We start from the raw sequence: 23,397 nt of genomic DNA, 5'->3' as shown, positions 1-23,397 counted from the left end.
CAGAGACACAAAGCGAACACATGCTGTTGAAAAATGACACTGATATACTTGTTTGACACAGGGTTGCCACAAACTTCAATTTGTAAAAAACCCAATATTTGCAGAGCATAATAAAGTGAAATGCAATAAACTGAGGTATGCCTATACATAGTTCCAATCAGATCACAGTATCACAGGGGAAATGGAGATTTTCTGTTCTATCTTGGCAATTTTTCTGTAAATCTAAAAACTACTCCTAAATAAAATGTTATTGGCATGTAGAATGAACACGTGTAGAGATCTAATATCCACATGACAACTTTATAGTTAATAATGTGTTGAGGATTTTGGCTTAAAGAATAGATTTTAGGTGCTCTTGCCATATACCAAAAAAAGGGTAATTATGTGAGATGATGAATACATTGATTTGTTTGACTATAGTAACCATTTTACTATGTGGAAACAACATATGGTACACCTTAAAAATATTAAAAAGTAAAATAAAAAGTTATTACATTTTGAAAATCTAATAAGGAAAAAGAAAATCTTCAGTGGTTCTTGTACTTCTAAATCCAAGTCCCTTGTCAAGAAGCACCGCCTTCGTGAGCTGCCCCTGCCAACTACTATAGACTCATCAACTTGATAACCCCCTTTGTGTTCTGCACCCCAGTCACTTCTCCAAATATGTCCTGCTCCTACCTGCCTCTGCCTTTCTCTGTGCCTGGAATACCCCTTCTCTCCACCCAGTACCTGCACCCATGGATTCACACCAATGGGTAAAAACCTTTGGCCTCCCTCAGGGTTGTCCTGGGTAGCCAGAAGCTTCATGAACAGGGAGCCCGGTAGTTCAGAATGTTCTCCCTGAGGTGACATGCTTTCTCCTAACCTCTGAGGCCCTGGGAGGGAAGAGGCAAGGCTAGTGCCCCTTCACATTTCTCTAGATGGCTGAACCCCAGCCTCAGCCAAGCTGGTAACCTTCCTGCTGTGCTGCAGATGTGCACGGTGTTCCTGCCAAAGTTCTCTCCTGCGCGGTACTGGCTGCTCACACGGGGACACTCAAGTGCTCCAGGGACCTGTGGCTCTGGCAATTGTGAAATGTGGAGGTGGGAGGGAGGGATTAGAAGAAATGCTTAGAGAAGATCATTCCTAAGGGGGGCCAAAACCAGAGACCAGGGCAGAAAGAATGGAGAGACTTGGGAAGCCTACTTCTTATCTGTCTTAGTCCATTTGCACTACTATAAAGGCATACCCGAGGCTGGGTAATTTACAAAGAGAAGAGATTTATTTGGTTCACGGTTCTGCAAGCTGTACAAGAAGCACTATGCTGGCATCTGCTTCAGGAAACTTCCACATGGTGGAAGGGAAAGGGGAGAGCATCACCTGGTGAGAGGTGGAAACAGAGAGAAAGAAGTGCCAGGCTCTTTTTAATCAGATCTCACGAGAACTAACAGAGAACTCATTCATTATCCCTAGGATGGCATCAAGCCATTTATGAGGGATCCACCCCCATGATCCAAACACCTCTCGCCAGGCCCACCCCCAACATTGGGGATCAAATTTCAACATGAGATTTGGAGGTGACAAATATCCAAACTATATCAGTACCACTCACCCAGGCTACAGAACAGAATGACTGGTGGGAACACTAAAAAAGACAGGGCCCAGCAAAAGAAGAAAAGAGAATTCTGTAAAATGGCTTAGGCCTGGGGATGGCCCCTGGTTTTGATCTGCAATGCATTCTCTTATGATTCCCTAAAAGGGGCTTTGGCGTGCCTTGGGGACATGTAGTCACAGCTGGAGGATCCCTTGCTGCTCCACTCCCTAAGCCTGAAGACTAAGAAGGTGCAGCAGCCCAGGCTGGATCCCCAACGTCGGCCCAATGTGGGTCCCTCCACCAGCCAGAGTATCTAGATATAGTTAATCATGGTTCAGTTCAGATCTAAATGACCTGCCTGGATCAGATGCTGTTTTCCATCCTTACAGCCACAGATCATTTTCAGATGTCGCCCCCAATCCTTAGGCCTTATCAAGCACTGGACAATAATTGCTCCATGGGCCCTTGTCTAAGCTCACCTCTTACAGGTCAATTTCCTGGGTCACAGTCCAGACTGACTCAGAGATTGCCACACTTTACAAGGAAGGGCTAGAATCGATAGGATTGAATAGATGACTTCTGAGAACATTTCCAGCTCCAAAAAATGCTCTGAATTTCTCCATCAAATCTGCACAGCCAGCCTCGTAAATCCTCTTCTTCCTTCTCTGAATTCCTTATTTTCAATTCCTCTGCAGTTCTGCTGGAATTGAAATGAAACCCTCTTTCTTTCCGCCCAGGCCCCATGAGAAGAGAATATCTGTGCTGGAAAATGAGGGTGGGCTATGGAGTAAATGCCAGGCCACCACACATAGAAGCTACTTTGCAAGTAACAGATTACGTTTCCATCCACATCCCCCTCACTCACGTTCTGGCATAAAGCAGAGAGAGGATTAAAAATGGGAAGCTTCCATAAAGTCAGGCAAAATTAATTAGCTGCAATTTCCCTGCTGAGCTGCCAGGTAAATTTCACAGTGCAATCACTGTGCGCTCCTTCATTAATGCAGCAATAATGCCTTATATGTCTTCAGTATCCCATTTTCCTCCATGCATGGGCAAGCCTAAGAATTAGGTACTAGCCCAGCTGCCAGGCTTGGCTTGGAATCTGGAGATAATCAAATTTTGTACAGCACTTCCCACAGAAAAACACAATAGCTGTTGTCTTTTTTCTTTTTCTCCCCCAATACTTACCTCTCCAGCTCTGGAAGGCGGTTAGACTCCTCTCCCTGGGCCCACAGTCAAGGTACTGGTAGGCAGATGTAGGTCATTGGAAAGGCAGCAGAAAGCAGATGGGAGTCCCTGTTCTGCCTTAATTGACTGTAATTTGGGGCATTTTGCTCAGCCTCCCTGGATCTTAGTTTCCTCACCTATGAAACAGGAACAGTAGCACCTACCTTGCGTGCCTCCAGGTATAAGATCACATAAGATTATGGAGGAGGCACTTTGCAAACTCTACAGTGATTTAGTGACAAAGTATCATTAGGCAAAAAAACAGCATGAAGCTGAAGATTCAAATAATGTAGAAATTAGTGCTTGCTCCCCTACCACAGGCACCCACGTCCCAGGCTGAGCCCTGCCTAAGTGTTGGGTCAGCATAAATACTGGCAGCTATGGACGTGGGTGGGTGTCCAGCCCCTATTGCCCACAGCTGATATTCAAGGAAGAACCACGTTATTGCTGAGCTAAGCTTTCTGATGTTAAGCCTTCACCAAAACTTCAATACTTACTCATTTACTGCTAATGGCTTATGGTGAGAAACACGGCAATCCTCTAATTAACCAGTAAGGTTTACAAGACAGCTTGCACATGAGCCTGGACAACCTCAAGAAGTGTAACACCATGGTCAAGTCAGAGTTATTATATATGGGGGTTGGAGCCAGGCCGGCTAAAGTTTGAATCCTGGCTCTGCAACTTCACCTTTCTGAAGCTTCCCCACCTTTAAATGGGAATCGTAATCCCTACCTCATTGGGTTGTTGGAATGTGCCTAGCACAGTACCTGACACACATTTAGTGCCCAGTTTAGTCCGTATAGCACCAGCCACGTGACATGCACTAAATTGCAGCTTATTGACTGGCTGATTTTCATTTAAGAAAATTAGCCGGGTGTGGTGGCTCACGCCTGTAATCCCAGCCCTTTGGGAGGCCAAGGCGGGTGGATCACAAGGTCAGGAGATAGAGACCATCCTGGCTAACACGGTGAAACCCCGTCTCTACTAAAAATACAAAAAAAATTAGACGGGCGTGGTGGCAGGTGCCTGTAGTCCCAGCTACTCGGGAGGCTGAGGCAGGAGAATGGTGTGAACCCGGGAGGCGGAGCTTGCAGAGAGCCGAGATAGCGCCATTGCACCCCAGCCTGGGCGACAGAGTGAGACTCCGCCTCAAAAAAAAAAAAAAAAAAAAAAGAAAAGAAAATTGAAGGTATGGGAAATAAACCTTGGAGGCAAGGTGTGAAAAAAGTAAGTGGATTGTGGTATTTGAATTACACTTAATCGCCCAGAAAGCACAGAAAGAAAAAAAAAAAAGGAAAGCTCAGAAAAAGAGCTTGGCCCCCAGTAGCAGCCTGTCACACACAAGGAGCAGCAGGGTGAACTGGAAAGAAGACACTGTCCACGCCTCCCTGAACACACTGCTGTAAGGAATGCCACTACCTACGTGTGGCTCACAGAGCCATAGGTATCAGAAAGGCTTCCCTGTGCCAAATGAAATCACCTCAGTAGCTCCAGCATGGCCCTGGGGCTGCCTTCTGCTGCTGCATAGAGCAATTCTACGTCTGCTTCCAATAGCCCTACAGAAAGCGCCTTCTGTCTTCTCCAAGGGCCTCTCATTCCTTCCTCAGTCCCCAGTGCCCCAGAGAGGCAGTGTTGCCTAGTCCTTAACCAAAGGGCTTTAGAGTCAGATGGACATGCAGTAAATCTCATTTGGCCTTGGGCCAGTTACTTTACCCTCTTAAGACTTAACGCCTTTTCTGAAATATGGAGAATTTAGTAGAAAAGATACCTCATAAAGTCTTGTGCATAATGTGAACATCAATCCTAACTCATATTAAGCACTCACTAAATGCTAGTAATTTTTATAAAATGCAGAATTCAAAGTAGTAGATAGCTGCTGAAGTTTTGTACACAATGCAAGCATAAGTCTTAATGCATATTAAGTGCTCCATTAAACACTAGTAATATTTCTTCCTTTCAAACTCTCTGGTACTTATGATTCTGACACCTTTAACCATTCTGGTATTGTACCATAATGATCTATCTCTATATATATCAAAGACATGAAAGGGTTTAGTTTCCTCCTAAGTCACTGGCTGCTACCACTCAGTGTGCTTTGCTGACTCGGGCTCTCTATGCCTCTTCTAAATGGTACAGTGTCCAGGCTTTGTCTTCAAGCCTCCTCTACCTACCCCTGGATTTCAATAATATCCTCATGTCTAAGGCTCCCAACCATTTTAGTTCTAGCTCAGGCATTTCCATGGAACTCCAGACTCATATACCCAACAGTCTACTTGACATCTCAATTTGGATGTTGTGTAGTGAACAATTTAACCTTGCCCAACAAGAGGTCTGGTCTTTGCCCTTGGTTTCTGGGAGGTCATCTGTAACTACTTGGAATGTCATGCCTGACAGAAGCAGGACTCCCCCAGGAAGGATCACATCCTCAAAATAAGCTGCCCCTTGCTGGTTCACTGGATCCTTTCTGGTTCTAGCATGCAGCACTGTCTGTGTTGAGTTAGGAGCCACGTCAGCTGAGCGGCTCCTCTTAGGCAGGCTGGATACTGAGCACACTTCAGCCATCATCTCGTGCACCTGCTGCATGGAACGGGGGTGGGGGGGCAGAGCACTGACTCCCCTCCAGGAGATGGGCTTACTGTTCACAGCAAAGTCTAAAAACGGTTTGGTGGGCTTAGTTCCTGCCTAGGCAAAGGTCAGAGGTGAGAGCTGATCAGGGTAGTGGAACACACTGCTGACTGAGGAGTTCTTACTAAACAAAGAGAGAGCAAAATTAAGGCCATGGCCTGCCTTCCTCTTCACCCCTCTGTCCTCAAGGCCTGATGTCAAGATCCAAAAGTTTCCATAAGGTGAACAAAGAACCTGCAGCCACTCAAGACTTGGTCCTGCAGACAGGCCTGGATCCAATGTCCCTGGAAGATGGGAGGCTGCATACTTCAGGGGCATGGCCTACCTTCTACTCACTCACTAGGAAGAGACAGATGGGAGAAGCCGGCAGGCCCTGCATGCCAATTAGGAACAGCTGGAATGAAACCAGGTCAGGACAGGAATTGACAACAGCCACCTTGAATCCTCCCAACACCCCCCCACCTGCTCAGAAATATCTGAGCCCTGAGGGATTCCCTTCCATACAGGTAGCAGAGAGAAGGCCTATACAATGATGCAATAAAAGGCAACTCAAAAGATATTCCCTTTAGGAATAAAGGTAGCTGGAAAAGAATGAAAGAAAGAGATCTTTTTATTGCAGCGTTTTTTTCTTCTCTTATAAATCATTGTACCTGAAAGGTCACTCTGTGAGGTTGATGGCTTTCCTAAGAATGTGCTTTCTTTCTCTTCCCAATCATGGGGAGTGTGTGTCACAAGACAGAGAGGCCAATGTGGTCGCTACTCACAAAATCTTAAATGGTGACCATGTGAATAGCTCAAAGGAAACTTTCCTAGGCTCTGAAGTTCTCGCCTTTTTAAAAATTGAATTGACGTGTTACTCTGCTTTCAGGCGTCCCTCGCCAATTCTGTCTTTTGAAAAGAACTACGATATGGTTTGGCTCTGTGTCCCCATCCCAATCTCATGTGGAACTGTAATCCCCAGTGCTGGGGAAGAGACCTGGTAGGAGGTGATAGGATCACGGGGGTGGTTTCTAAGGGTTCAGCATCATCACCCTAGTGCTGTCTTATGATAGAGTTCTCACAAGATCTGGCTGTTTAAAGGTGTTTAGCACCTTCTCTCTCCCTCTTGCTCTCTCTCTCTCTCTCCTGCTCCACCATGGTAAGACATGCTTCTTCCCCTTTGCCTTCCGCCATAATTGTTAGTTTCCTGAGGCCTCCCCAACCATGCAGAACTGTGAGTCAATTAAACCTCTTTTCTTTATAAATTACCCAGTCTCATGTAGTTCTTTATAGCAGTGTGAGAACAAACTAATACAAATCCTGAGTGAGAGGCTGATTTTCTAGAGCATCTCAGGAGGCAGTGATTCTGGATCATCCATCCACATGCTCATCCTGTATCCACCCACCCATCTATCCATTCATTCTTTCATCCACCTATCCATCCATCCATCCACCCACCCATGCATTTATCCATCCATCTACCCTTCCATCCATCCATCCATCCATCCATTCCGGTATTCATCTGTTCTTGTGACAAAGATTGCCTTAGTGCCAGGCTCTGTCCTGTAAAGTAGGGATACAGCAGAAAACTCATAGACGTAATCCCTGGCATTATGGAACTGGCATTCAAACTGGGCAAAAAGAAGTAAGCTAGCGTAGTAGAATGATTTGTTAGAAATGTACTATAACCTGGATGTGAAACAGCTGTGTTTTATTCCGCCTCAAATACAGCCAGAACTTTTGGTCCCAAAGGCATGGGCTTCCCTTACTTGCTAGGTGAGTATGTGAGTAAGCTTTTGTTCTCAAAAACCCAGGTGAGTGGTGCCATGCTGGTCACTGAGGGCCACCCTTTAGACACTGTTTTCAGCCTGCACAGGTTTTTAAAGACACTGGATCTGTGCAGGTGGGAGACTTGGCATCCTGTGTTGATGTTAGCCACTTGCTTTCTGCAGACAGCTGGGTCCATGAAACTTCTCTATGCCTAATGAAGAGGAATTGGGCTGGCAGCAGCTCGCAACCCTGGCTGCAGATCAGAATCACCTGGAACTTTAAGTCTCTATGCCTAGCCTGCACCCAGACCAATTAAATCAGGAAATCTAGAAGTGACAGTCAGTCAGCAGTTCTTAAAGTGCCCCAGGTGAATCCAATGGGAACAGCTGGTCAAAGGTGAAGAGTTTGCAGCTTTGAATGCTGCAGATTGAAGAAAAGTGTTGTTTCCAGATAAGTTGCAGGAGGAGAAGGGTTTGGGTTTCTGCTCCTAGTTGTAACCAGAACCCGTTTCAGGCCCAATACTCCAAGGATGGCAAGGTCTCAGAACAAAGGAACAAAGCTTTTTTAGCCCGAGCTGCAGGCAGAGGAAAGGGCTGCTGCATGGGGCTTCAGGGTAGCCTTCTCGAGGAAGCCATGCCCTTAACAGGCAGAGCAAGGAGAGGAAAGAGGCAGTCAACATGGATCCTGTGAGCCTCAGAGCTCTTGTTTAGGGAGAGGCCAGAAGCGACCAGACCTGGCTTCCTCACGAGCTGAATCTCAGAGCTGGATTGTGTATCATTTAGAAAGAATAAAAAATATGTTACTTTTTGTGCCTTAAGCATCATGTAAGTACTTCATACCTTTTCCCCACTCAGAGGTCACACAGCGGGGCAGTGCTGTGAGGGAGAGAGGCCGAGCTGGCTAGTACCTCTCTCCTCCTACCATGGCCCCTCTGCCACCTATACCTGCCTTGCTCAGCTCCCAGCCATGCCACACCCTCCCCCTGACAGGACACATCCTCTGGGCAAGGGCTGGCAATGACACAGAGGCCTCCATGAGGACCCCCAGGGACAGGGACACTTTCACCCTCCCTGGGAAGTGATAGGTTGGGACCCTGGGCTCCAGGCAGCCCCATCCTCTCAGGGCCATAAGAGCTCTTCCTCATACTATGACTCCCAGGAGTAGTGATGCTTCCTCAGGCTCCCTCCCTCCTACATTCTTGCCCCTTGCCCATCCCATCCCAGAACAAGGAGTGTGAATGCTTCTGAACTACTTGTCCAGCCCCTCTTTCTTCTGCAAACAGGCCTCTATCCCATCCCTCTGAATTTCTCCTCTTGGCAGCAAGTCCCACACCCCAGTTTTCTCCTGAAGCACATGGCTTTAAGAACCTTTCCTTGCTTTCTATTGGGACTACTGACTGTATTATATAGAAATAAAATACTGTGAGCTTGTTCTCCCTGTTGGCACAGCCAACAAGGACCAGCCAGCAGCTTTGTAAATGGCTCCATTAAATCTCAGCTCTGTAGTGGGGCAAAGACTCCCACAGCCCAGTGCTTCTCAGCCTCAGCTACAATCATTATCATCTCAACAGGTTTGAAAATGTGAGATGCCTGGGCCCCCACTCCCCAGAGATTGTTTTAATTAGTCTTTAATTAGTCTGGAGGAGGTACAGAGAGCTCACCATCAGGCTTGATTTTAAGCCCTCCCAGATGGTGCTAACGTGTGGCCAGTGTTGACAGCCACTGCAGTGGAGCCCACCAGGGTCTAATTTGCCAAAAGTCCTGCCTCGTTATTCAAGGCAGCTTCTCTGAAGGACGATGGTCAGGGATGGGACAAGATGAAATAAAGCCTTGTCACTTATTACCCTCCAGGGGGTCTGCAGGTTGCTGCCTGGTGCTCCCACTGCCTCCAAATTCCCCTCCAGGTGGCACAGGCACTGCTGGGGTCACCCTCTGTCGATGAAAAGACATATTCCAAGATAACTTGTGTTTGCCTGGTGAACTTGGTGGACCTCTCAATCAGTGAACTTTTTCTGAGCACACAGGATGTAGGGAGTGAAGTTGACATCAGACCCAGTTCTGGCCCTTCCTCAAAGAGTCTCTTGTCCAGCTGGAGAGATAAGCATATGACCCAGGGCTGACCTGTGAGCAATGGCCTGGGAATACAGGGGACGTTCAGGGAAGGGAATGGACAGAGTGTGCTGCACTGGAGACAGCAAGATCAGAGTCCTGACTGGCTTAAGGGAATATGGAAGAGGAAGGAGTGAGGGAGGGCGTCCTGAAAAGGGCCCTTAGGAAAGCCTAAGGGCAAGAAAATGTGTAACTGTATGAGGAAAAGAAGATGGGAAAGATGGAGAGAGAAAAATGGTTTCGTGGTCCGTCCCCTTCCCACTAACCCTGCTGCCACCCCCTTAACTAAGGTCCCTGTCACCTAATCCCTGGGGTTGTGCATCTGCCGCCTCCTTCCTGTCTAACCCCTACAGCTAAGGAAGGGGAGTAGAGGGTGACACCCATTTGCTGGAGCATAATCCAAACTATCACCTATCACATCACAGTCAACCATCTTAAGAATTCCTCAGTATCGACTAACTTTTAGACCACGCACAAATGCCCCAACATGTTTCACAGGTGGTCTTTTTATAGTCGGTTTGTTTAAATCAGGATCCAAACAATGTCCACACATTGCACTCAGTGATCTGTCTCTTGTTTTTTTTCACCTAAAAGTTACTGCCCCAACTCACCCCCCTTTTTCCATGCCATTTCTTTTATGAAAAAGTGGAGTCATTTGTCATATAAAGTTGTTCAAGTAAATTAAAATGGGGGCCAAGCCTGAAGAATCCCTGTGGAGACAAAACCAGTTAGGCCTTATAAGTGACTCTAACCTTGCTTGATTTGCAAATACAAGCAAAATTTAACTTGGGCTATTTCTTGTAAATGCCTACATGAAAGAAAAACAAAACTGAAGCTCAACGAATCAGAAACAGCCAAAAACTTAACAATTGTTATGAGTGACTTTCCAGTGGGATAGACCAAACAAGGCAACTGTCCAACTAACCCATCAAACATTTTCTTGGCTTTACTTCCATGTGCCTGTGAAAGCCTCTCCCTTGGTGGAGCTGCCCAGAACCACTTCTGGTTTGAAGCTGCCTAATTCATGAATCATTATTTGCTCAAATAAACTCTAAAAATTTTATTGTGCCTCAGTTTACCTTTTTAACAGACTTTTCCTCATTCTGAGTTTGGCTCACTACATCTTTTATGAGGTTTAATTAAAAAAAAATAAAATAAAAACTTAGATAATTGGCCAGGCATGTTGGCTCACACTTGTAATCCCAGTACTTAGGAAGGCTGAGGCGGGCAGATTGCTTGAGCCCAAGAGTTTGAGACCAGCCTGGGCCATCTCTACCAAAAGAAATACAAAAGTTAGCAGGGCATGGTGGCACGTACTTGGTAGTCCCAGCTACTCAGAGGGACTGAGGTGGGAGGATCATCTGAGCCCAGGAAGTTGAGGCTGCAGTGAGCTGAGATCGCACCACTGCACTCCAGCCTGGGCAACAGTGAGACCTCGTCTCAAAAAAAAAAAAAAAAAAACTTGGAGACTCACAGTCAGGGAGACCTACCTGAGACATATCCTTGAGAGGAATAGAATAAACAAAACATTAGCTTCGTTTTCTTATGCTGATCCTCAACTTGTGGTTTGAAGTAAGAGGATGCAGCTATGTCTGTTCCAAGCAGACTTTGGGAATGTTCCAGACTTTCAGAATGTGGCAAGAAGAGTAATGAATGAGAACAAAGGACACATCAGAGAGGAGGGAAATGACACTGAGGTTTGAACCAGCTCAGGAGAGGTGAAAAAAACTTACACGTGAAAGAGGATTTTCCAGTCACCCATCCCTCTGCAGCCTTTCCTGGGTAAAGTCAAAGCCTGGCACAGCCACAGCCAATGGCCTGCACTGCCCCCTGCAGGCAGAAATCCTTCAGCAGTGACGATGGACTTCCCCTGGTTCCCCGCACAGCTTTGCAGGGAGCAAGCCTGTCGTGCGAATGGTTTCCAGAACTCCTCCCCAGGCCACTCACCTGACACCCTCGCCTGCAGGTACAGGACCACCAGTTCTGTCGCCCTAGGAACGTGTCCCACTGTACCTGGCACCAGAAGTAAATGGGAATGGAGGGGAAAAAAGGCTTAGAATATACAGAGCCAGAAGTTAAATCTGTGAAAAAGTCTTTAAGTCATCAAATATATACAATTAATTCCACAATCTGGAATTCTCACTGGCATTTAGTCAAAATGGAAGTTCTCGACTCTCAAGAATATATTCAAGAACACAGAGTATTCAGTTGTAAATGCAACAATTTTTTCTTTGTTGATGGGAATTGGGTGAAATATGATCTTTCAGATTTGCTGTTTGAAAAGTACAATCCTGTAGCAACACTACAAACAATGAGTAGTCAGTATCCGAAGTTGTATGGCTTCAGAATCGCATACAACGATCAATAATAAAACAAAAGTTTATCAACTCAGAGAAAAGGTTGGCTTATCTTTTTAATTTTTTATATGAAAAATATTATAAAATTGCAATATATGAAGAGATGACTACAGCATATGAAGCCAAAAAAAAAAAAAAAAAAAGAAAAACTGTAGGAAGATGAAAGTTCTTATAGAGATGTGTTAGGAAGTTATTTTGTAATACATACTATGTCATCGTTCTGGGTTTGGGGATGTTTGTGGTATTTGGCGCTTGTTCAGTTTGTGTTTTGTGTTTTCTTTTCATATTTTAAATAAATGTTCACTTTTACACCAAAAAAAGAAAACTTAAGTAGAAAAAATGGAAATTATAAAATAGACGAATTAAGGAGTGATAATTAGCTTTGCACAGTTTGATTTAACAAAAAAAAATCTTTTAAGTAGAGAGCGTTCTCCTAGGACATTTTAATTATGACTTCATAGACTGTTACTGCTTGAAAAGAACTTCGAGGTGATCTTATGCACTTTATGTCTCAGACAGCCCAGGGAACTAGGGCTGAGAAAAAGAACCAAGTCCCAAAGTCCCGCTGTGAGTTACTAGCACAACCAAAATTAGAAGCTAGGCCCCTGACTCCCGACCACACGCACCTGCCTCCCAGGGCTGGTTTGCAGCCGGTAGAGAGGAGCATGGGCTTTTCCCAGGGATTAGATCCATCACTTACTCTGAAACACACACATTTGCAAAAGCTTTTCTCCACCTCTGCGCCACAGCTCTGTAAAGCCGGTTGCTCCACACGGAGCAAACTGAGAGCCAGGCTTTTCCTTCCCAGCGTTGTTCTTAATCCGTCCACCGCACCCTCCTTACAGGCAGGAAGCTGAACTTCCCAGCTTTCTTCCTGCTGCTCAAGAGGCTGCCGTGGGAGATGCTGCGGGTGCCCCCTGCTGGCCAAACGGAAATCACAGTATCACAGGCCTGGCCGCCCCTCCTTTTTAGATAGACATAGATTAGATAGATTAGATAGATGATGACAGATGATAGATAGATAGATAGATAGATAGATAGATAGATAGATAGATAGATAGAGATATATAGACAGATAGATGATAGAGAGATAAGATAGATTAGATAGATAGATAGATAGATAGATAAATGATAGATAGAGATTGATTGATTGATTGATTGATTTTGGGCCAGTCCCCAGTGGTTGAAGATCCTTAGGTAAGATAGGGGACTAAAATGGGACAACTCTCCACACTAGAGGGCAAAGGAAAGGTTCCATGAGAGTCGTGTTCATGCTCAATTGAGATTATGGCAATCAGGATTCCATCCACAAGATCTTGAAAGGACGAAGCTGAGGCTGTGCAGCCCACAGCAGTGCCTTGAAATTTCACGTGCATAGACATCACCTGGGAATCTGGTGAAAATCCAGATTCTGGTAAGCTAGGCCTAGGGGACAGCCTAGGATCCTGCATTTCTAACAAGCCCCTAGGCGATGCTGCTGGTCCAAGCACAAGACTTGGAGTAGCAAGATTCTAGATGGAAGTGCGTGGACTGTGGAGTCAGACCAAATTGTGTGAACCTCAGTTTTTCCACTTGCTAGCTGTGTGGTTCCAGACAAGGTCCTTAAATATACTGAACCTTGAATTCCACCTATGAAAATGGGCATGATCCCACCTACCTCACTGCACTTTTGTGTGGACTGTATAGATAGCATATAAAGGTGCCTTGTGTGGTATCTGGCATGTAGTGGACATTCAGTAAGTGGTGACTGTCACCATCATATGGATTTTTCCCAATAGGTTCATGGCTTCAGCAACTCACTGCCAGTGGATACTAGATACGGATACTGATTTACACAAAAGTGTAAATCACAGCATCTCAAGTTTATGGATGTCATAGTTTCATTTATTAGTCCCTGGCTGCCAAGGTTGGACCCACCTTTAGCTGCAAACCCAGAGGCTTACAGTCAGTTTAGAGCTGAATCCTTAGCAGCGGTTTCAGTCATCCCTGATGAATGCACATCTTCTCTCACATCCAAACTAGAAAGACATAGAAGAAATAAGATTGATGCCTTGTCACCACACTGGAGGTGAGCTGTAATTCACATGTGTGCTGGGCAGACAATGAAACAAGACCTGCAGATAAATCATCTAAGAGCACATAGGGAAAGACTGGATGCTGTGGAGCGGGAGGGTCTGGGTTCATGCACTAGCATCAGTATTCTGTAACTGAGCAACCTCAACAAGTTTGGTAAGCTATTTGAGCCTCAGTTTCCTCATCTGTAAAGTGAGATGATGATGATAATACATCCAGATTAGACACAGAATGTGAAGTGCTTTGAAAATGATCATCCCCCTTCCCTTGGCTCCTCTTGCGTGAGAGAGCTTGGAATTTAAGATAAATGGAGACCCTTTCTCTACTGTTAGCTCTGTATCCATGGATCCAGGAAGTTAGAGGCAGCAGATGTTACAGAAATGTCCATTTGTAAATAAAACAGAGTGCAATGTATTACACAGTCAAAGAGTTTAGGCCTGTAGTGTTGAAGGCCTATGTCCACATCTGGATGACATTTTGAAGCAGAGTGACTGAAACAACCTAGGTCCCATCTCCATATTAGAGTGCATACGATCCTTCTGTACTGGCTGCCAGCCCTCTCCAGTTCACCCCTGAGTCCAACCCCAGTAATGCCAAACTCCTGCAGCTCCCCAAGAGGGTGCCTTTTCACAACTCTGTGCCTGTTCACATGCCACTCACTTTCCCCCTTCCTCAATCCTCGCCAAACTTGTGACTCGAGGACTAGGCAGGGCTCTTTGTTGCAACAGAAAGAGGAAGGCCGAGAAAGAACTCACAGTATTACCGGAAAGGCTAGAGGAAGCAGCTAGATAGGTGGACGGGATGAAGAAAAGCACAGTCAGAGCCACAAGCAAGACTATAGCACAGAACCCTCCAGGGATGAACCCTCTGCCACCACCTCCAAGCACCTGAAGCCAGCAATGTATGCACTGCCAATGCCATGGCCCTGCAGGCTGAGCCTGCTCCTGCGCTGCCACCATCAGCAATGCTCCATGAGCATCACGGTAGAACCAAGCCTTCCCTGACACACCTTCCTCCATGTGTCACACACACACGAGTCCTTGAACTGTTCTCCCAGCACCCCTTAAACTTAATCACATGGTTTCGTATTTTTCTAAGTTTCTATGACTGCCTCAGGACAAACCTCCCCAAAGCCGACCTTGAGAGGAGGAGTCATGTCACGCACATGTGATTTATGAAGGACGCTCTCCCAGGGAAGATGGTGAGGGAGCCGGGGGCGGGGAAGTGGGTGGGACAAGAAGAGGAGGAAGCCAAGCCAGGGAATGATCTCAGGCAAAATTGAAGCAGAAGGTGTCTTCAGACTGACCCCCAGGGGAACTCAAGAGGGTAAGCTATGCCTCAGCATTGTCCCAACCCAAGGCAAGTATCTGGGCTTCCAGACCCCATACCTGAATGGCCTGTCTTCATGGCAGCCAGGGCTGGAGAAGGAGGGTGGAAACATAAACTCTGAGACACCTCCTTGCAAAGTGACTCCATTACCCTAGAACAGTCCTCTGAGGAGAAGCAGCAGCCGTGGGCTATTGAAAGTGCCGTGTCAGTAGCAGCAAGGGCAAAACAGGCTACTGGGGATGGGGCAGAGCCATGAGGCCGTCTGCTCCCATAAGCCCACTAGACCCCACCAGCGCTGCCTGTGTGTCTAATTCACCTCTATGTTCCCGGCACCCAGCACTGGGCAGGAGCTTAGCAGGCCACCAGAAAGTGTCCCAAAAGTGAATTAAACTGTCTAGGTGGGGCATATGGTTTTCAGGGTGTAAAATGAAGCAAACGGAACAAGGACAGACCCGAACAGTGGGAAACCAGGCAAGGGTAAGGGCATTCCTATCTGGGTTTACATTCTCTTCATTATTGACAAGTTCTGACCAGTGTGTCTGAGGTCAGAGGCTCCCTGTGATTAGAAAGGATCTGGTGGAGTCTCCTGTCCCTGCTCAATGAACTCTCATCTCCAGAGCAGTGAACATGCTTTGGATTTCTCAGACACAGCAGCACTACAACGTCTCATCCCCCTGGGAAGAGGATTGAAGCTGGAGCTAATGCAAGTGACTTTCAGAAGTCACATAAAACACCCAAAGGATACGGGCGAGTGGCTGCAGTGGCTCACTTCTCCGCACCTGCCAGCAAGTGGAAGGCAGGACTGGACAGACTCATAAGCCGCTGACAGATGCACCTTCAGGGACAGCGCCAGAGGAATTCATCCAGGCAGCCTCTGGAGGGAGGGCTAATTTTAGTCCCATGCCTTGGAATTGGCCAAACCCAGAGAAAGCGCAGAACCCAGAGGCAATTTCCCGCTCCCATTTTAGAGTGAAGAAGCAGAGTGGAGGGATTTGGCAAAGATCTGTTTGGGGATGCTAAAATGTTCTGAGTCCTTTCAGTCTGAGGCATAGAGGTTGGCCTAGGAGTGTGATAGACCATCAATAGAGGGGTCCACCAAGCAAGGCCCTCCTGTAGGTCACCATGATCAGTCGTGCCATCTGTAGTTCAGTGCTTACCACCAGCATTGGCCTCTGGAGTTGAGGACTGCTCTAGTGGTGAATTGTAGGTGGCAACGCAGCTGGGCCCTGGTACTGAGAAATGTGGTGAAAATTGATTCTGGATGTTTCTGTGCAGGTGTTTCTGGATGAGATTAACATTTAAATAGATGGACCTTGAGTTAAACAGATCACCTTGCATCATATGGGTAGGCCTCATTGGCTCAGGTGAAGACCTGGATAGAAAAAAAGACTAACTTCCCTGGAGCAAGAGAGAATCTGCAGCAGAGGCCTGCGGACTAGACTGCAACATCAGCATCTCCCTGCATCTCCAGACATACACACACACACACACACACACACGCACAGAAACACAGACACACACAGACACTCACAGACGGAGACACTCAGACACACACAGACACACACACACAGACACGCACACACAGAGACACACACGGAGACACACAGACACACACAGACACAGAGACACTCACACATGGAGACACTCACACAGACACACAGACACACACATATGGAGACACTCACACAGACACACAGACACAGAGACACACATGGAGACACACAGACACAGACACACAGAGACACACACACAGAGACACACAGACACAGACACACAGACACACACAGACACAGAGACAGACAGACACAGACACACACACACAAACACACAGACACGGAGACATTCAGATACACACAGACACAGACACACACGGAGACACTCACACAAAGACACACAGACACAGAGACACACAGACACACACACAGAGACACACATAGACATGGACACACACACACACGGAGACACATAGATACAGAGACACTCACACAGACACAGACACACACACACACGGAGACACACAGACACAGAGACACTCACACAGACACACACAGACACAGACACACACACAGAGATGCTCACACAGACACAGACACACAGAGACTCTCACACAGACACAGAGACACACACACGGAGACACAAAGACACAGACACACAGACACAGACACAGGCACACACACAGAAACACACAGACACAGTCACACTCACACACACACAGAGACACTCACACACACACACACACACACACAGAAAGACATACACAGACAGAGATACACACAGAGAACACACACAGAAAGACACACGCCAGCCTGACGGCCCATCCTGGGTTAGCTTCCATAGTCACGTGAGTCAATTGCATAAGTAAATCTCTTGTATAGGTGTATCTGTCTGTACATATGTGTGCATATGTTTACACACACCCCCCATTGGTTCTGGTTCTCTGGAGAACCTTAATACACTACTATCAACAAAATCCCCAGCCCCTGCTGCCTGGAGACCACAAGACCTGGGCCTGGCCACTTGAACAGCCAGCAATGTAGGAGAGGCAGATGCAGGTTGGTGGGTCGGATCCCACGTGATAGAGCACCCGGCCGGAGGTGTTAGAGGTTTCCAATGTGGCTCACCAGGCAGAGGACTGTGCCAAGGACTCTTGGGGAGGCCCCAACAAGTGAAGAGCCTGACAGAGAGACCAGGTACAGCACATTTCTAGAGCCTGTGGCCAGGATGACGCCGGTGTCAAAGAGCCAGAGGATACACACCTGGCAGGATGGCATCAGAAGAGGCAGGCACAGAGGCCATCTAGGTGATGTCCAGCGGAAGTCTAGCCTAGAAGGAACCTAGTAGGAACCTGTCCAGTAGCAACCTGCTACTGATGCCACTAGCAGGTCCTCCTATCCTGGCACTGTGGGTGACCAGCAAGGTGTCCTACTCACTTTGGGCACAAGCTGCCTCTCAGAGGAAGGCTCAATACCAGCAGGGCCATGGCCGTGGGCTGAGGTCTTCCATCCCTCAGCTTGCTCTCTTTCCAAGGGCTCTTATTACTTTCAACGCATTAACACATCATGGTTTCACAAAGTGCAGTGATGGCTGCAAAGGACATCAGAGAGACTGACAGCTCAAAACCCCAGAGGCTCGTGGAGAGCAGGCCTTGTGAGGAGGTGCCACCATGCTCTGCATGTTTTGGGTCCTTGACCAGCAATCAAGCCAAAGGGCCAAGATGCTTTCCAAAGGGCTCTGGTCCTCCAGAACACAGACAACCCACGGTCACAGTGGGAGAAGGGACGGTGCTACAAGAACACAGAAAGGGTGGGAGGCGAGAGCAGGCAGGGCTCCAGGAGGGGCCTGGGAAGAGGGGATGAGAAACACTGGAGCCAGTGCAGTGCTAGTGACAGCCCTGCAGGCCAAGGACTAAATCAGGGACTTGAGGGACTCAGAACAATTCCCCAGGACCCTAGGCTGTCAGCAAGGGCAAGGCAGGACCAGGGGACAGGCTGGGTGACAACAGGAAGAGGAGGGGGCTTGTCTGGTGCTCCACTGGGCCTGTTCTGGCATGCGCACACACACACACACACAGACACACACAGACACAGACACACAGACACACATGGAGACACTCATACAGACACAGGCACACAGACACAGACACACACGCATGGAGACACACAGACACAGATACACAGACACTCACACAGACACAGACACACAGAAACACCCACACAGACACAGACACACACAGACACACACACAGAAACACCCACACAGACACAGACACACACAGAAACACACAGAGTTACAGATACACACAGAGAACACACACAGATGCACACAGATATACAGAGAAACACACAGAGGACACACACACAGAGTTACAGATACACGCAGAGAACACACACAGATGCACACAGATATACAGAGAAACACACAGAGGACACACACACAGATACATACAGAAACACACACATACACAGAGACATACACACAGGCACAGATACACAAACACATAGAGACACATAGACATACACACAGGCACAGACACACAAACACATAAAGACACACAGACATACACACAGGCACAGATACACAGACATACACACAGATACACACACATCGACACATACAGATACAAACACACAGGCACAGATACACACACAAACACACAGACACACCTACACAGATACACATACAGGCACACACAAATACACACAGAGAACACATACTGACACAGACACACAGATATACACAAAGAACACACACACAGACATACAGGCACAGATACACAAACACATAGAGACACAAAGACATACACACAGGCACAGATAGACACACAGACACACAGACACTCAGAGAGACACACAAACAAATCCACAAAAACACAGACACAGACACACAGATATACAAACACACAGATACACACACAAACACATACAGAGATACACAGACACACAGACACACAGATATACACAGACACAGATACATACACAGACACACACAGATAGACACACACAGGCACACTGATACACACAGACATATACATACATACACACAGCCACAGATATGCACACAAGCACACATACAGACACACAGCACACACAGATATATACACACAGGCAGACAGACACAGATACACACAGAGACAGACACACAAAGACATGGAGACAGAGACACACACAAACACAAACACGGAAACACGCATACTTCCTAATTTTTGCCCAAGACCTCCCCCGTTCAGAAATCTAGACATGAAGCACGCATCAGGAATGTTTTTACAAGGAAACTAGAGAACCTGTGGATCAAATTCTTACCTTTTTGAAATTTTTCTCAAACCTTTTTTTTAACCATAGAAAATTTCTAACATATACACAAGTAGAAGTAAGTGTCATGAACCCCCAAGTACCCATCGCCCAGCTTCACAATTACCAATGCACAGTTGGGCTTTTAGTTCAAAGGCTGTAGTCCAAGTGTAAGTGACCTGTTTAGAAGACCACAAATTAGAAGAAACCAGTTCACCCTTGCCCACTGCAACTCTTGGGCTAGAAAGAGACCCTCCAAGTTGGCAAATGAAAAAGAACTGGAGAAGAGAACAAGATAGTTATATTCTGCTGTACAGTGCCAAAAGGAGCCTGCACCTGGAGCCCTGCAGGCTGAGCCCTGAGAAGGGCATGCACGCCCAGCTTGGCCGGGGTTTGAGGGTAGACAGCAAGCCTTCCCAAATCCCCCACATCAAAGCAGAGGAGGGAAGCCCACGTGGAGGTACCCAAGGTACCTGTTCTCCCAAGTCAGTTCCCATACATCTGGATGGAGACAGTCCAGAAAGAAGACAAGCCCTTTCCCGGATGTCTTTGAAAGAGAGCACACCTGGAGGGTTTTGAAGCTGCGACGAGACTATGGGCTGGTACTGTGTGAATCCTATGGCTGAGAGCTATAGGGGGAACCCTCTGTCAGGGTTCATCAGGGAAGCAGGACAGAACCCTAGGATCAGTGGATGGTGAGTAGGATAGAACCTCTCCTGAAAGGCAGACACCTAGCCAGCCCCATCACAGGCCAGGATAAGTTGTGAGTCCCAACCAGTGAAGTAAATCCACTTTAGGAAGAAGAGGGAGTAACAAATTGGCTGACATTAACCTGAAATAACCAAATTTTATTTTCACCAAAATGGGAAATTGGTATAAATTGGGTTAAAAAATCAATTGCATTTCTTGCACAGCTTCCATAGTTATGATGATTAAATGCCATAATCCTCACAAAGACATCAACCTATTCTCACTATCCAGTGCCCCACAGAAGAGGGCACTTGACCTTGGAAACATAGACACCCTATTTCCTTAAAATACACCAATGCAGAGGCCCACCCCATATCAATGGTATCACCATCTCTTGAGTCAGAACATTGTTGTTTGTTTGTTTGTTTGGATTATTCTAATGTGAGTATAACTGGAAACTGCTTTAGATCTTCCTGTTCACTCCTGACATGTAATCCAGCAATGTACCGGCTACACAGACAAAGCAGACAACTGAAGATCTTTTACCTCTTTGCGAAATTGTTTTCTATCCTTCTGTTCTTGCAAAGTTTCAAATGCAGCCATATCAGACTCAGCCTGAAACCCCAACTATAGTTAAAGTTCACCTCTCCCTTCTAATTTGCCAGAAATCACCTGAGTAGTTTCATCTCATGCTCCAATTAGCCAGTTAGGAAATGACAACAGTCATTTTGAATGGCTATCCCCTACTTCTGCAGAAACCATAAAACAACTACATGGAGAAACTGGACAGCTTTCTGGTAGGTGAAACCCAAAGCCTACATGTTCTCCTAGCAGCAGAGCCCCAACTTCCAGCCTGGATGGACTTGGGCAGGGACCGTGAACTACAGGTTCAGTTAAAGAACCACTAGGGAGGCCAAGACAAGAGAGCTCAGAGTGTGCTGACTTCAATTGTGTCCTTTTCTGAGGAATCTCACAAGTCTGTTGTTTACTTCATCTTTGGAGACACCAAAAAGTAAAGAATCTACTCACTCCATAGGGAGAGTGGGGGAAGCTGGAAGAAACGCAATCAACCTTTAATTAGAGACTATTCAAATGATCATAGCTAGAACAGAAATGTACCAAGAATGAGTTTATTGCTAAAAATGAAACCAAATGGGATACAAAGAAATGCATCAAAAGCAACATATCAAAGGGTGTCATAAAGGATGAGGTAGCGTGTCATCCCAGGGTTCAGTGACCACTGCCATGTCTGTCTCCCCAGGTATGGAGGGAAAGGTGAGGGTCACCTCGTGGTGGGGTCACGTAGACTCCACAGCAAAGTTTAAATGCTGGAGGTTTGGTGAGAGCTATGGCTTCTGCCTTCAAAGCAAGAGAAAGAGGCACATTAACTGATGTTCTGAGGAGACCTGGAAAGGTGATTGTGGTGGATGAAACAGGAGAATAGGCAGAGACACAACTTCTGAGTATCTGAGAGAACTCAAGTTTGGCAAGACAAGTTGGGACGCTGTGATATTATGATATAATAAGAAATATGTATTTGGTCTCTTCCCCCAGTTCCTGAGACAGTGCTCCTAAACCTTTGTAGACAGTGATGCTAGGAGAATCTTTTCTCTAATATTTGGTCTCTGATGAGGGTTCCTGACACAGAGTTCCAAAAATCTTTGTAATTTCCTGGATGATAGGGGTACCTTTTGTTCTAACTCTTGGTGGGTTCCTGGATAGCCTCAGCATGGGGGCAGGTTGCCAGCAGAACCCACCATGTGATTAGACGGTTGGAAATTTCAGTCCAACCTCTCAACCTCTGGAGAGGGAGAGGGGTTAAATATTGAGTTGATCACCAACGGCCAATGATGTAATCAATTCATGCCTATGTAATGGAGCCTCCATAAAAATCCAAAAGGACAAGGCTCAAAGAGCTCCTGGAGTGATGAACACATGGAGGTACCTGGAGGGTGGAGCACCCAGAGAGGGCAGGGAATCTCCATGCCCCTTCCCACATATCTTACTCTGTGCATCTCTTCCATTTGGCTGTTCATCAAGTACTTTATGATAAACTAGTAAGGAAGCGTTTCCCTGAGGTCTATGAGCTCAACCCAAGGAGAGCATCATAGAAACCCTGACTTATACCTGGTTGGTCTGAAGTACAGGCAACAACCTGGGGGCTTGTGACTGGCATCTCTGCAGTGGAGGCAGTATTGTGGGGCTGAGCCCTTAACCTGCAGAGTCTGACTCTAATTCCAGGCAGTGTCAGAATTGAATCAAATTATAGGATATCCAGCTGGTGTCTGCTGGAGAATTGGTTGTTGGTGGGGAAAAATATCCCACACCTTTTGTTGATCAGAGGTCAAGTGTTCAGTGCTATGTGTTCTATGTGAGTAGGAACAACTGGGGTTTTTTGCATTTCTTACAGAATCACCATAGGACTAAGCTCGCCGCCCCCTGCCCCCCACCCGCCAACAAGATGTACTGTTTTTCCTTCTCTGCTGACATGTATAGATTACGCCAAGAGTTCCTAACCCTATGGCCTTAGGCTGCTTCAGCCAATGAGAGCCCAGCAGAGATCAGAAGGAGGGAAGAGGGTGAGGTTTGGGTACTTACTTATTTATTGCCTGGCTGCCTCACTGCAAGGTTGGCTCAGGCTGGCTTTGTCCCTGGACACAGTCCCACCCTGCCCTTCCAAAATGGCCAACTCTGTGTGCATCTCTCTTCTCATCTAAACTGTTCCCTCCTTTGTTGTTATGGGCCAGGTGGGTAAAGGCTGGGGTGCTACTAAGTCCTGGGTCACTAGGTTTCCCACTGTGACTCTCCTGTACCCCACCTTTCTAAATGAACCCTCCTTAAGCAACCCTTTTTTTAGGCCCCCCACCTTTCCTATCAGG

The sequence above is a fragment of the Pan troglodytes genome, chromosome 8, assembly GCF_028858775.2.
Source record: "Pan troglodytes isolate AG18354 chromosome 8, NHGRI_mPanTro3-v2.0_pri, whole genome shotgun sequence".
Classification (NCBI taxonomy): Eukaryota; Metazoa; Chordata; class Mammalia; order Primates; family Hominidae; genus Pan; species Pan troglodytes.
This window is presented reverse-complemented; position numbering follows the sequence as displayed.